Here is a 13,767-nt window from a genome sequence, read left to right as displayed (position 1 = left end):
GGTGCTTCCACACGCAATTCCCGATTTGCTCGGCTTCTTGGAAACGTCTCCCCTTTGGGGAGACGGGTCGCCTTTTTTCCAGTCGATGGCCACTGTTTGTAGCAGAGCATCCTTTGGTTTTCTTCAAGCCCGGACTTCATCTGCAGTGCAAGATGCCGCGTTGGTACTCGGGGAGGGGGGTGGGGGGACGACTGCCGCGTTCGCGCCCCGAGCAGGCAGTCCGTCGCCAAAATCGGACCGGGGGCGGGCTGGCGGGCGCCCTTTTGTCGCGCTTCGGCGAGCGGCGGCCGCGTGCAACTTTTCCTCAGCGCCGGGAGCGGAGCGGAGCGGCGCGGGGACTGCGCCTGGCGGCCGGCCGGCCCACAGCTCGCTGCCCGGCAGCCCCGGCCCGGCGCCGTGACGCGCCCCGCGCCCCCCGCTGCCGGCCGCGGCCGCGCGCGACTTTGGCGGGCGGTGGGGGAGCCGCGGCGTGACGTCACTCCCGGCCGGCGGGCCCCAGCCAACCTCGCCGAGCCGCCGGCCTCGCCCGGCGCCGCGCGCGCGCCCCCGCCCGCTCCGCGGGGCCGCGCGCGGCTCCCGGCAGCGCTGGGCAGGGGACGCCTTCCGGCACGCGCAGCCCGGCGCCGGGCAGCGGGCAGAGCTCTCCCGGCCGCGGAGGTGAGGCGGCGGTGAGGGGGGGGTGTGTGCGTGTCGGGGGGTCCTCGGGAGGAGCCGGGCCGCGGCGCGCTGCGGGGCCGAGCCGCGGGGGCTCCGCGCGGGGAGCCTCGGCTGGCGCCCGCCCACCTCGCCGCCGGGCCCCGCGGAGCGGGTCGCGCCTTTGTTGAGCGGGGCCGGGGCCGCGGCCGTGCGCCCCGCGGGGCCTTGCCCGGGCCGCGCCGCTGGGACCGGGCCCCGGGGGAGGCGGCCGTCGCCGGGCGTCCCGGGACGGGGCGGGGGCGCCGGGGTCCCGCGCGGCTTCCAACTTGGCAGCCGGTGTCCGGCCGGGCCGCGCCGGTCACCTCCCTGCCGGGCGGCTGCCGGCGGCCCTTTGTGTGGCGCGGCGCCCGCCGCCGCCTCCCCCCACCCCCGGCGCTGCCCCGCGTCCCCCGGCCCCGCCGGCCGCGGCTGTCAGGCCCGACCCCGGCGGTGCGCGGAGCGGCGCGGGGTGGGCGGCGGGGAGCCGGCGTCGGGCGCGATCAGCGCCCCGGCACGGGCGGCGCCGGGCCCCCGCCTCCCCCGCGCTCCCGGCGCGGCCGAGGCTCGAGGGCGGCGGGGCGCGGGGTCGGCCGGCGGCGGCAGCGGGACCGGGAGCGAGAGCGGGATCGGCCGGGAGCGGGAGCGGGCCCCGCCGCCGCCTTCCTTTGTGCGCTTCGGTCCCTGACGGAGGGAGACGGGCAGCTGCGTCCCTGGACCGAGTTGTTGAAATTTATCCCTTTGTGTATATTACAATATCCTCCATTTTTCCTGCCCTCTAAACAACGAGCCTCTCGCCATCTTGGGCAGTTTGTTATTCCCGAGTCTGTCCTGGCCGTCTCTTTTAGGGGGAACATGTGGAAACCCTGAAAGTCTTTCAGGATGAGACTTGAAGTTTAGGAAATGTTACAGGGACAGACAGTGACGTCATGTAAAGTTTAAGGAGAATTTTTCCAAGAGCATGCAGTTTCCCCTGGAATTCATCCCGATCTCAACCACACTTTAAAGAGAAGGGTTCCTAGCTGAGCTTGCACGTCCAGGGAACAGTAAGAGTGCGTTCCTTCGCTACCTTTGTAACAGGTAGAAAAAAAAAATATGATTTTGATTATTCCCTCTCCCCTCCCCTTTTTTTTTTTTTGTCCAAGGCTTTCAGTATTGAATTTCTAATTCTTGCTGAATTGTTTTCTTGTTTAAAAAAAAATAATCCAAACTTATGTGAAATAAAAAAAATAATAATAATCAGGAGACCTATTTATCGAAGGTGAAAAACTTGGTCCAGAACCTTCCCTGAGGAATAAAGAGTTTGTAGCTGGGATGAGGAACATGGAAATACACCGTTTTTCCATTTTGATGTGACACATTTTGGAGGCTTATTTGGAAGCAACAGATATTTTAAGCTTTACTGATAAAAGGTTCCTCTTGGAAAATATCTCTCTGTATACGTATTACACGTAGTTCGGGTTTATGTTGCAGATGCTATATAACACGGACAGTAAAGTGTAGCTATTATGCTGAATTCAATACAAAAAAAAAAACAACCCTCTTTCACTGCTGGCTATCAGGACTGTGTCAACTGTTACGAAAAGGGAAACAACAAAAGGTAGTGTTATAATTTACTTCTCAGTTACACTTTTTTTTTAACATCTCATAAGTTTCCATGGTCACATGGTAATTCTGGGTAAAACACTGCATAATTGATAAGGAAAACCTGTTGTAGGTAAAGTTCCATTTTTTCATTCTTTTTCCTGTACTCGGCTTACTTGCTGCATATTTACAGTAACACTAATGAGAACATGAAACTGCCTGTATTTAATTTGCATTTCCTTTGTCTTCAAGGGTGGGAAAAGCATTGACAACAGTTAACCTAGAAAGAAAGAGGAATAGCTGTTAGTACATAAAGACTTTTTCTAACCAAGTTGGTATTGAATAATGTATTTACGGTATCCTAAAAGTCATGTTGGAAGAAATGTCAAATATTTACCACAATGTGTGCCTTTTTTTTTTTTTTTAATGCATTAGAAAGAATGGCAGAATTGTCATGTTTGCCAGCAACATGAACCATGAACCTTAGGTAGATGAAAACGTTGAAATAGTTAAAGGCACGTAGAACAGATGGCTCTAAATTATACATGCAGCAAAGGTCTTAGAAGATGTGGCAGATTACAAATGGTGAGCAACAGAGGATAAGCAGTTTCAGAAAATGATAGTTACGATATTTGATGTCTTGTACCTGTATAATAAACAGTGCGTACTTTTGTCCCAGTGCTGCAAAAGCAATAATCTACATAAGAAAATGGTAGCTGAGGTAATTTTTGTAAAGTGTATATAGAGGAAACACTAAGAATTGTTAAGGGATCTCTGATGATAAAGAAGTATTGTTCTCTTCAAGCAGTTTTGTTTTTTGTAATTGTAGCAATTCCTTGTAAACAGTGGAGCATTAATACTGTGTTGTGTTGAAGTTCTTCATAAATAGAACCCTTTGAATAGTAAAAAACAAAAACACCTTCTTTAGAGAATCTGTCAATGCATCCCTTTCAGTAGTGACTCAAAAGTTATTTCTGAACGGCACAAAGTTTTGTGACTAATGTATAGCAGTAGTAGACTAGAATTGCACTGCTGGTATTTATCATCCTACTTTTTTTTAGTTATTATAAATGAAGCTAAATACCGATGTATTGGTTTCCTTTCAGTTTAGTGTTTTCAGAAAAATTACTTGTAAGTCATTTTTGTAGACCGTTGTAGGTTGACAATTACATTGTAAATTTATTTGAACAGTGTTAGGGGAAAGACAATACATGCTTTGTGATTCTGGGGAGAGAGATGTTTATGAAAATCAGCTAAGATGCTTTGAATTTTCAAAGGATAAATTATCACTATTTTTTATATTATGCAGGGAATAAGCGATGATTTGTCATTTCAGTGGTTAGTCGTTATTTTCGGTAATTATTTAATCTTTATGCTGACCTTACGGTGAGAAGAAATTGCTACAAGACACATTTTTGTCTTGTGACACGCTGAAAATGCCAATAAGAAAGTAATGGAAGTCCTTCTAGGGCCTGTTGCCCTTTCTCTCGTTTTCTTTGTTTGCATATTTATTATAGAACTGCAGTGTAAAGGAACAGATGTTTTGGAAAACATCCTGATGTGTTGCTTTTTCTTATGGGAGTGTATAACTGTTCCTTCTGATGCATCGACTTGACAGCTGGTTGATTTCATGGAGCTGCTAAGAAGCCATTAGTGGTGTCATTGAATTGAAACAGAACAGTCACTCCCAGCTTGAACTGCATTTGTTAGTGTCTTTGCAACTTCAGTGTTCTTACACAAGATGTGGAATAGCGCAGTTGCAAAGAAGGGGAGGGAGGTTCATGCTCTGTCTCGTCTCCCCGAATTAGTGGTAGGGAGGTGTCAGTAGTATTTGACTACTTTTAGTTTTATAAGATGCTTACCATGGCATATGCAGTATTTTGAGGGCTAAGATCTGGTGTATTGTGAGGCATAGTTAACACAACCAAAAATGCAATGTCTTCTACACTCACACACTGATACATTAAGGGCATCCCACAGTTCAAGTTACTTCATGGTGATATTTTTGTCCCTAATACAGGTTTCTTTAAAGACCTTTTACTTCTTGGTGCTAAATAGGAGGGGAAAAAATAAAATAAACCTCTTAGAATGTAGTTGTTTTTCTCAGAGAAAAATGTAATAGAGACTTTGAATAAAGATGTAACATAGTACTGAGAATCTTTTTTTTTTTTTCTTTAAAAAAAAAAGCGAGCAAGTATTCTAATAGAAGATATCAGAAGAGTGGTACTTTGTGTTTATGTCATTTAGCTAATTTGGCCCAGTGAAGATTTCCTAGTCAGTTTTCTCTGAAGTATGGTACAACTTTTGAGTTGTTTTACTGCTGTACATTCAGTAAATGATGTCATGCCATGTTTTAAGCTAGTTTGTGTTCATAATTACGTCAGTATTTCTTCTGATGGCAGGCATCAAGGACGGCAGTGGTTTCTGTGATTATTTACTCTAGATCATCTTAAACATTGACAAAGTAGAATAAATGTATCAGTCAAATATTTTAAAGAAATCAGATATTTCTGATGAGGGTAGCCTGATGCAGAATCCAAGATATAGGTAGAGTTGATCTTTTCCATTTCACAAAAAAAAAAAAAAAAAGAAGACATCCTATGCTGTAAGAGAGATGTATGGTTTTTATTTTATTTTTTTTATGCTGCTACATTTCAGAGTAAAAGTCATTTTACTGCGTTTTTACTGTGCAAGGGTTGAATGAAAAAGTGCATCTTTATTGGGGGTTGGGGGAGTTGAAGTCATTTCCTGCTTACTCTTTGGGACGAGGAACAGAATCAAGGGTACTGTATTAGAAAAATTAGAGAAAGTAAATCCTCCCCACCCAATTTTACCTGCTTTAAAGAAAAAATCGGCCAGAGGTGAGTCACCACTTCTCATTTTAGTTTCTTAGTACTTTTGTGAAGGTGAGAAGGTGTTGGTTTCATTGTTAGACTCTGATGTACATAAGGATTTAGTCTTTTACCACCATCATAAGAAGTTGATGGTAGAGAGGTGAAAGATAAGCTGTCTTTGCTGTCTACTCTATAGCATGACTAGTAGGTACTTCTCGAAAACTGAAATGCCCGTGTTTTGTTAGTTTGAGAAGTTGCTGCCTGATTGCTTAAGTTGACTGTTGTTTTTTTTTTTTAAAAAAAAAAGGGACCATATTTTCATCTAGTCTCTGTGGAATGGTAATGTATTTTTCACCTTAAAAATATTTTTTACCTTAAAAATGTATGATTAAGAGCCCAAGTAATAACATAGAAAATCTAATACAAATAGCACACCACTTCATATAATAGATGAATTCAAGTCTTGCCTTTTTTTTTTTATCCTTTCCTCTGCCCTAAACTTACAGCTGTGTAATGCCCTGGTCTTCAGACATTCTTTACCAGATAACTAATAAAAATACTCAATGTACTTTTTAAAATCTGTATCAGACTTTTCCTTTCTAGAAAGAAAATAATCCAAAAAATACCTGATTTTACAGTGTGATTTCTTTCCTCCTCATCTCCTTTCCTCCACCTTTCCTCGAGAAATAGTGACTATATTGCTGTGGTAGCATTTAATGAGACCACCAGGTGAAAGAAATGCTCCTGGTGAGGAGTCTTGTTTGCAGTTCTATAATGTAGCAAAAAGGAAAGGAGGTTTTCCCTGCTTGCTTTAAAAGAATCAATTTATACATTTGACATATTTCCTAATAATAATAATAAAAAAATCTCTTTATGTGGATGTTTTATTTTTTCAGATCTGAGGGGAAAAGACAAATATCAAAGAAAGTATCCATTTTAAAATTTACCTAATGGCAGGTGATATCTCAGATGAGTCTCTGAAAAGTATGGGCTTGCAAAAAAGATAGATTAGGCTTGTCAGTGTCCCTGCCCTTTCCAAAGGGGGATGCTTGTTGTCACTGACAGGAGATCTTCCCCTTTGCCTTCCTACTCACGCCCATCCTGAATGTCCTTTGCTGGGTTTAAAGGACACATGACACTTTTCACTTGATGTAGGTCAGGCATTGTAACGAACTGAATGGGTTAAGCCTTGGTAGTTAGCAAGAAGAGATTGCAGAGATTTAGGTAGCCCCTGAGGGGATCATCGTACAAAACCTTAAACAAGTAAACATGTAAAGGCACCACCTGAAAACGTTATCTACCTGATGGAGTGTTTACTATTGTGAATAGTCCCATTGAAACCGATGGGAGTGCTGAGTGTAAGGACTGGTCACCAGAAGAGCAAGTAGATTTAGAAATAATATCATGACTGTCAGACCATGTCATCTTCTTGGAGCCTCAGAACTCAGGAGCTGTTGGAAGGGATGGCAAGGAATTTTCTTTTATGAACAGAAACCCTTACTAGTGTGCTCTTGCAAGTTAGAGGCAGCATAAGCTAGATTTTCTTCAGAATATTTATTCAATATGATGGTACAGTGGTACAAAATACTCTGCCTAGCTGTTGTTGATTTGGAATCTATGAAGATTCAGTCTTGGATGAGAAGCTAAAACTTTGAAATCTTCTAGGGAGTTGTTTTTTTTTCCCTTCACTTAGAATATGTAACTAACAAATCTCGATTGTGACATTATTAACCAATTTGTATTGAGAAACTTATGCGTTTTCAATGCTGAAACATTCTATTAAACAGTGTCTTGCATTTTATCAGATTACTATTTTAAAACAGTGGTGGTTGTTGGGGTATCCAAATATAATCGGGGAAAAAAAAAACAAAAAACAAAAAACAACCATAACCTCCTCTTCAGTCCTCAGTGTTTTCTTGCACGAGAGAAATCCAGTTTGATGATGATTATTGCAGTGGTCCATCTGATGTGTAGTGATGTAATTGTGTGAATTTTGCCCCATTTTCTGTTCTTACACCTTTCCACAAGGATGCACTCATTAATCAAAGACGCTGCACTCCTGCTGAGGGCAGAGAGGTTCATCAAAATTGGCAGCCAGTTTGGTGTAAAGAATGGTGTAGTGAAGCTCTTAACGTGCTGGGACATAAATAAATCTAAGGTCTTTGTATGCAAACCCTGGAGGTTAATACTGTATAATTCAATGTCCTGTCTTTGTTTTTATGATTGATGTTTTAAAATGTTTGAAGCATGATGCAAGCCTAAGAGGTCAGGGCTGACAATGTGATTGGCTGAAGCAAAGAAGTGTCAGCTTGGCTTAGACTTTTTTTTTCTTTCCTTACTTTTTTGCTGGGAGATAATTGTTGTACTGCCTGAGCTTTTATAGGAAAGTTCTAGAGATTGACAACCCCTGCTGTGATAATGGACTTAGTGCATGAAATGCCAGTAGCGTGGTCCTATTTGTTCTGAAGCTTTACTGCTATTTGTATCCTTAACAGAGCTAACGTGTAGAACAAGCAAAAACTACTGGGATTTCTCTGTAGAAATAGTGCTGGGATTTGGCTTTAACATGGATTGCTTGCATATTCTTAATTTAAGAACAGCTGGTTAGAGCAAGCACATAGTCATTTGCAAGCTATTATAAACCATTCCAGTCACACATGGAGGCTGTGATTGAGTGTTTTTTTTATTGATCTACCTGCATTTGAAACCTAGTCACTGCAGCCACAGAGGCCTTTCATTTCAGCCAAGCTTGCAACACAGAACAGCCTCAATATTAAATATTCAATTCTAAGAAAATGTTGAATGATAAAATGTGAGCTTTAGAGAAACAAAATGTAAGGGTCAGCAGTGATGCGCATCTTAAATAACAATTGTTTATGTAAAGCAGCCTAAAAAAATAACATCAACCAACTGCTGTAGTCCTTTGATTTCTTTCAGTTTTCCAAATAAGAAATCATTAGACTTATCCAAGGTTACACTGGTAAAACTAATTGCTGAAATATGCTGTTTTAATGCATTGTGTGCCCAGTGCTTTTGGAGGGAAAACCAGAAATATGAAATGTGATTATATTGCACATGTGGTGTAATAAGCACAGCCTGTAAATAAATTCTTATTTTGTATGTGTGGAACCAGGAAGATGGGAAGCCATTAAAGAAGGTTCCTTAATGTGTTAGTCAGTCAGTTAAAAATACCTGGAGGAGGACATACAGGCCTGAAAGATGGTCTAGTTTTTCAAGCTGTATTAGTTGATTTAATAAAAGATACTATCTCTCCCTACAGCTGTGTTTTTTTTTTTTTTTCTTCTTTTTTTTTAAGTACTTATAGCACTTTTAAAAAGGCTAACTATAAGAAATGTAAAGTAGTGCTTTTCCATTGCAGCACTGATCATTTTTCGTCCTTGGATTTACCCTAAAGCATCTCATTGCTTCTTTTCGATGTTGATGAAAGAGCTAGATCAGAGATAATAGTTAAGACTACAGCTGTGTGGTTTAGGAGAAAAGTGAGGCAGAAGAGCAGAGTGCTCCAAAGTTCCATTATAAAGCACAGTTTTAAGAGCTTTCAAAGCAAAGAGAATTCCTCTGTCGTCTTATTTAGCTAGTCTAATATTAGAAACAATAGGGTGCCCATTTTTTCTCTTTAAAGGAAATTACTTTAAGGAGGGCTCTAAAGAAGTGAAATGGATGCTTTGAGCCCTCTTTTTTTTTTTTTTTTTTTTTTTTTTTTTAGTGGAAACACTGAATGGGAGTAGTCTACTTAGTAATCATTGACAATCAGAAAACAATGGACAGTAACTGAAATGTTCTAATCATTTTGTGGGTATAAGGCAGTGCTGAAAGGATACTGTCCCAAGGAAAGTGTGATTGAAACAATTGTCTGAGAAGTGGGAAGAAAGTTGAGATCCATTTTCCTGTATAAAAACAATGAAAGGGTGTAGATTATTGTACCGTTGAACGGCATAAAAATAATGGATTTTCTTCTTCTTGTGTTCAGAGCTTTTGTGTATTAGTACTGAATAATTTGAAAAAATTACAGCAATACATTCCATCAATTCTCCATTGTTCTGACACCTTAGTAGAGAAAACACTGATTGTCAATCATACCTTGAATGTAGTGGAGTAGGATTTGGAACATGGGGTTTAAGCAAAGTGGGTGGATGGGACAGCAATTGCTGTCTTTTTAAGAGGTGCTTTCAGATTTGTATTCCTAAGACTTCAGTGTCATCTTCACTAAGACAAATGCATTTTCGAACAAGAGTGGGAAGTATTGATTCTATAGTTAGTCTTGTCCAGAGGGTTTTCATGAGCTGTTTCTTGTGACTGTATGAAGAAGTCTGTTGATCATGGAATGGAGTAGTCAAACAGCATGCTGGGAAGGAAGGGAACTTGAAGATAAAACTAAAGTGAAGGGCACTAACTAGTAACTGCAATTGTTACAAGTAATCACTTGTAAAAATGCACTATTTTCCCTCGTGTAAGGAACTAAAAGGAATAGATTATACTAGTAACTTCTTTTTTTATGGTGTATATAGCAGCTTGGAATACTTCCATGAATTTTTGGAAAGGTTTTCTGTATGTCAGCCTGTTCCTGATTCTTAAGATATATTGGTGATCTGTTGACAAGTCTCGAAGATGCCAGTTAACTTTTGGTGTTAATTGTTATGTTGTTGTGGATATACAGCATATTGCAAAGTTTACTATGTTGATATAAGTGGTTTATTCAAAGATACAATTAAGTGTAGACTTTTTTTTTCAGTTGTATGAATTAATTGTATATTTTGAGAGATCTGTTAGTAACATAACGCCTGTATCATCCAAACAGACGTGTAAGGTAGGCAACTGCCCTTTTTTATTTCTTTGGCTCTAAATGCTTTATTTACGTAATTTATTGTAGTTTTGGTATCTTGTACAGTGCTTAGTATAAATACAGGAGCAGTCACATAGTGCAGTGATCTGTTTTGTCTGTTTTAGGAGAAGTTTAAAATGCAGTTCAGTGGGATCTCTAACACAGTTAGGAAAGCTGAGTGACTTAATTCGCTTCATACATTGACCTCAACAGAACTGGTCTGCATTCTATTCATTTTTATAAAACTTGGACGGGGAGAAGGGTACATTCTTAAGTGTTTGTTTTCCCTGTTGCTTCCAGCAGCATAGGCGGTAATAGTTGAGTCCTAGTTTAGTTTGGTAATGTGTGTAGATCTTCATTATGTTCTCTGTACATACAAGAATTTTATTCTTTAGCAGCCCCTACAAAGTTTCCGTACGTAATTTGAGTGATTCATAACTCAATAAATCCTTTGTGGTTTACTGCAGAAGTTTGAATAAATTTTAAAGAGGTATTTTGGTGCCAAATTTCAAATCTGTTTCTTTATAATAGTCACTTAAGAAACTTTTAGGAAAAAAATCCCTTGCAAATTTCTGTGGGTGACCCAGCACAGAAGGTAGTACAGAAATAGTAAATCACTATTTTTGGTTGAAAATGTTCCTGCAAGTTGTAATATGTTGCTTAGCGTGAATTCTGCTGCTTGTAGAAAGCAGTGACCAACAAATGTTTTTTTTCAGAGTTATTTCAGAAGAATTTTCAAAGTGTACAGAATTGATCTTTATGAGCAAAAGTTGCATTTTTATGTTAAGATTCAGTCAGGCTCAAAATACGCATTGTGAGCACTGTATAAATATGGCATTGGACAGATTGGTAGATAGAGTTCCTACCAGCCTAACAATCAAAGCAACAATTTGGAGAAGTTACCTATATTGTCTTATGTTTCTTACGAGTCAGAATGTTAAGGTAGAAAGTAAGATTCATGTATCGTTTTGGATGTATGGTGGTATACTACTGTGTTGAAAGGTTTTTCTGACTTGGTAAGAGGGGATATTTGTTTGTATGGCTAATCTTCAAATTTTTCATGTGTATTTTTTAATTCTAAGGTTTGTGATAGTTTACTTAGAGAAAAAAGGATAATCAGTAAATGACTGGTACATGAGTTGTTGCATGTAGCTGTGGAAGGACATTCACAGAGTCAGATAATGCCTTTTTTTTTTTTCTTTTTGTGTCGAATCTAAAGTGTTCCCCTCAAAAAGGGGGGAAAAGGGATCTTTCATTTTGTGTCGCTTTAACCATCTTTTTAAGAAGTTCGTTTATTTTGCAGTTGGCGTGGTGATTGGGCTTGTCTAGCCCTGAGCCCACTGGCTGTGACTTATCCCTCTGCAGTATCATAGTTGAAGTTAGATACTACTTGTTTCTTGAAGATCCATACTTATACAGTTACAGTGCTACTGGACAGAAAGATGCCAATTTGATTCTAAAATCTTGTGTAAAATCTTGTATTAAAAAGAGTAAGGGGCATCAGGTTGCTTCATGTATATATATATATATATAAAATAGAATCATAGTAAGGTTTGGGTTAGAAGGAACCTTAAAGATCACCTAGTTCCATCCCCCTGCCACGGGCAGGGACCATAGAAACATAGAATATCTGAGTTGGAAAGGACCCCCAAGGATCATCGAATCCAACTCCTGGGTCCCCAAAGGATCGCTTCCTCTCCCCCTCCTCCCCCAAATAAATAAAAAAAAATCAGACCATGTGTCTGAGTGTTGTCCAAATGCGCCTTGAACTCTGACAGGCTCAGTGCTGTGACCACTGCCCTGGGGAGCCTCTCCCAGTGCCAGACCACCTCTGGGTGCAGAACCTTTCCCTAACCCGCAGCCTGACCTTCCCCGTCCAATCTCCACGCCGTTCCCTCGGGTCCTGTTGCTGTCCCCAGAGAGCAGAGCTCAGCACCTGCCCCTCCGCTCCCCTCGTGAGGGGGCTGCAGGCCGCCATGAGGCCTCCCCTCGTGAGGGGGCTGCAGGCCGCCATGAGGCCTCCCCTCGTGAGGGAGCTGCAGGCCGCCATGAGGCCTCCCCTCAGCCTGCTCTGCTCAGTGCTGAATGATCCAAGTGACTTTAGCCACTCCTCATATGTCTTTTCCTCTAGACCCTTTACCATCTTTGTTGCCTTCTTTTGGACACACTCTAACAGCTGTGTATTTTTGTTACACTGTTATGCCCCAAATTGCACATAGTACTCTAGGTGAGGCTGTACCAGCACAGAGTAGAACCAGATCATCACTTCCCTTGAACAGTTAGCAACTCTGTTCTTGATGCACCCCAGGATATGTTTGGCCCTCGTGGCTGCCAGGACATGCCGCTGGCTCATGTTCAGCTTGCTGTTGATCAAAACCCCCAGATCCCTTTTGGCAGGGCTGCTTTTCAGTATCTTGTCCCCTAGTCCATGCATATAACCAGGGTTGCCCCTTCTTGGCTGCAGATTCTGGTATTTGCCCTTGTTAAACTTCATATTGTTGGTGATTGCTCAGCTCTCTAATTTGTCCAGATCTCTCTGCAAGGCCTCATCACCCTTGACGGAGTCAACAGCTCCACTCAGTTTGGTATTGTCCACAAATTTGTTTGGGGGTATTTAGGGAAAAGTTGGACGTGGTGCTTAGGGACATGGTTCAGTGGGGTCATTTTGTCCAGAAGGCTACTGTGCAAGACAGCATCGAATGTTGTACTGAAATCCAGAAAGATTACATTAACTGGCTTCATTTGGTTAACTAGCTGGGTGATTTTGTCCTAGAAGGAAATCAAGTTTGTTAGACATGACCTTCCCCTAGTGAACTCATGTTGGCTCTGACTGAAGACTGTGCTGTTCTTTAGGTGTCTTTCAACAATTCCCAGAGTAATCTTCTCCATAATTTCACCAGGCACTGAAGTGAGACTGACAGGCCTGTAATTGCCAGGATCTTCTTTCTTGCTCTTCTTGAAAACTGGGACCACACTTGCCAGCTTTCAGTCAACTGGGACTTCTCTAGATTCCCAAGACCGCTGAAAAATAATTGAGAGAGGCCCCATAATGACATCAGGCAGATCAGTGAGTACTCTGGGATGAATCCTATCAGGCCTCATGGACTTGGATGCATCCAGGTGTAGCAGCAAATCCTACACAAGTTTGGGGTTAAATGGGAGTTCATCGTTCCTACAGTCATCGTCCTTCAACTCATGGGCTGGGGTGGGGTCCCAGAGCCTGTCACTGGTGTTGATGAGATGAAAAATGCATTAAACATCTGTGCTTTCTCAATATCCCTGTTTTTGAGGTGAGCGTCCTCATTAATTATCAGACCAATGTTTGCTCTGGTCTTCCTTTTCCCATTAACATACTTAAAAACAGCCTTTTTTATTGTCCCCCACACTGCTGGCCAGCTTCAACTCTTAATTGAGCTTTGGCCACCTGAATTCCCTCTCCACAAAGATGAGCAGTATCCCATTAGTCCTTCCATGCCACCCAACCTTGCATCCAGTGGCCATACACTTTCTGCCTAAGCTCTCGAAGATCTCTGCTCAGCCAAGCCATCTTTCTGCCCCTCCTGATTGACTCCTGATATTTTGGAATTGCCTGTTCCTGTGCTCTTTAGAGGTGGGGCTTAAAAACCGACCAGCATTGATGGACCCCAGTGTCTTTAAAAGCGGTTTCCCAGGGAACCTTACTAACTAGTTCCCTGAGCAGTCTGAAGTCTGCTCTCCTCTAATTCAGGGTTGAAGTTTTGGTGGCAGTTTTCTTCCTATCACCAGAGATTTTGAATCCAACTCCCTTATGGTCACTATGGCCAAGGCAGCACCTGTCACCACTTCACCCACCAC

General features: G+C 42.4%; 1 protein-coding gene across 17 annotated transcripts in view; it reads left to right on the top strand.

The window, feature by feature from the left end:
- The first annotated feature begins 307 nt into the window (after positions 1–307).
- The window catches only part of BAZ2B (bromodomain adjacent to zinc finger domain 2B), a 126,387-nt gene continuing 112,927 nt past the window's right edge, over positions 308–13,767 (top strand). For 10 of the 17 annotated variants that reach the window (XM_082763194.1, XM_082763199.1, XM_082763192.1 and 7 more), the window contains exon 1: positions 308–657. The gene's annotated coding sequence lies outside the window, so the exon portion shown is untranslated. Of the gene's footprint in view, positions 658–12,982; positions 13,001–13,767 lie in introns of those variants that run through there. The other 7 variants (XM_082763189.1, XM_082763191.1, XM_082763198.1 and 4 more) reach the window with 3 other exon arrangements.

Source organism: Aythya marila (genome assembly GCF_965140915.1).
Source record: "Aythya marila genome assembly, chromosome: 6".
In the NCBI taxonomy this organism is placed as follows: Eukaryota; Metazoa; Chordata; class Aves; order Anseriformes; family Anatidae; genus Aythya; species Aythya marila.
Note: the sequence above shows the minus strand (reverse complement) of the source record. Positions and strands in the feature narration are given on the sequence as shown.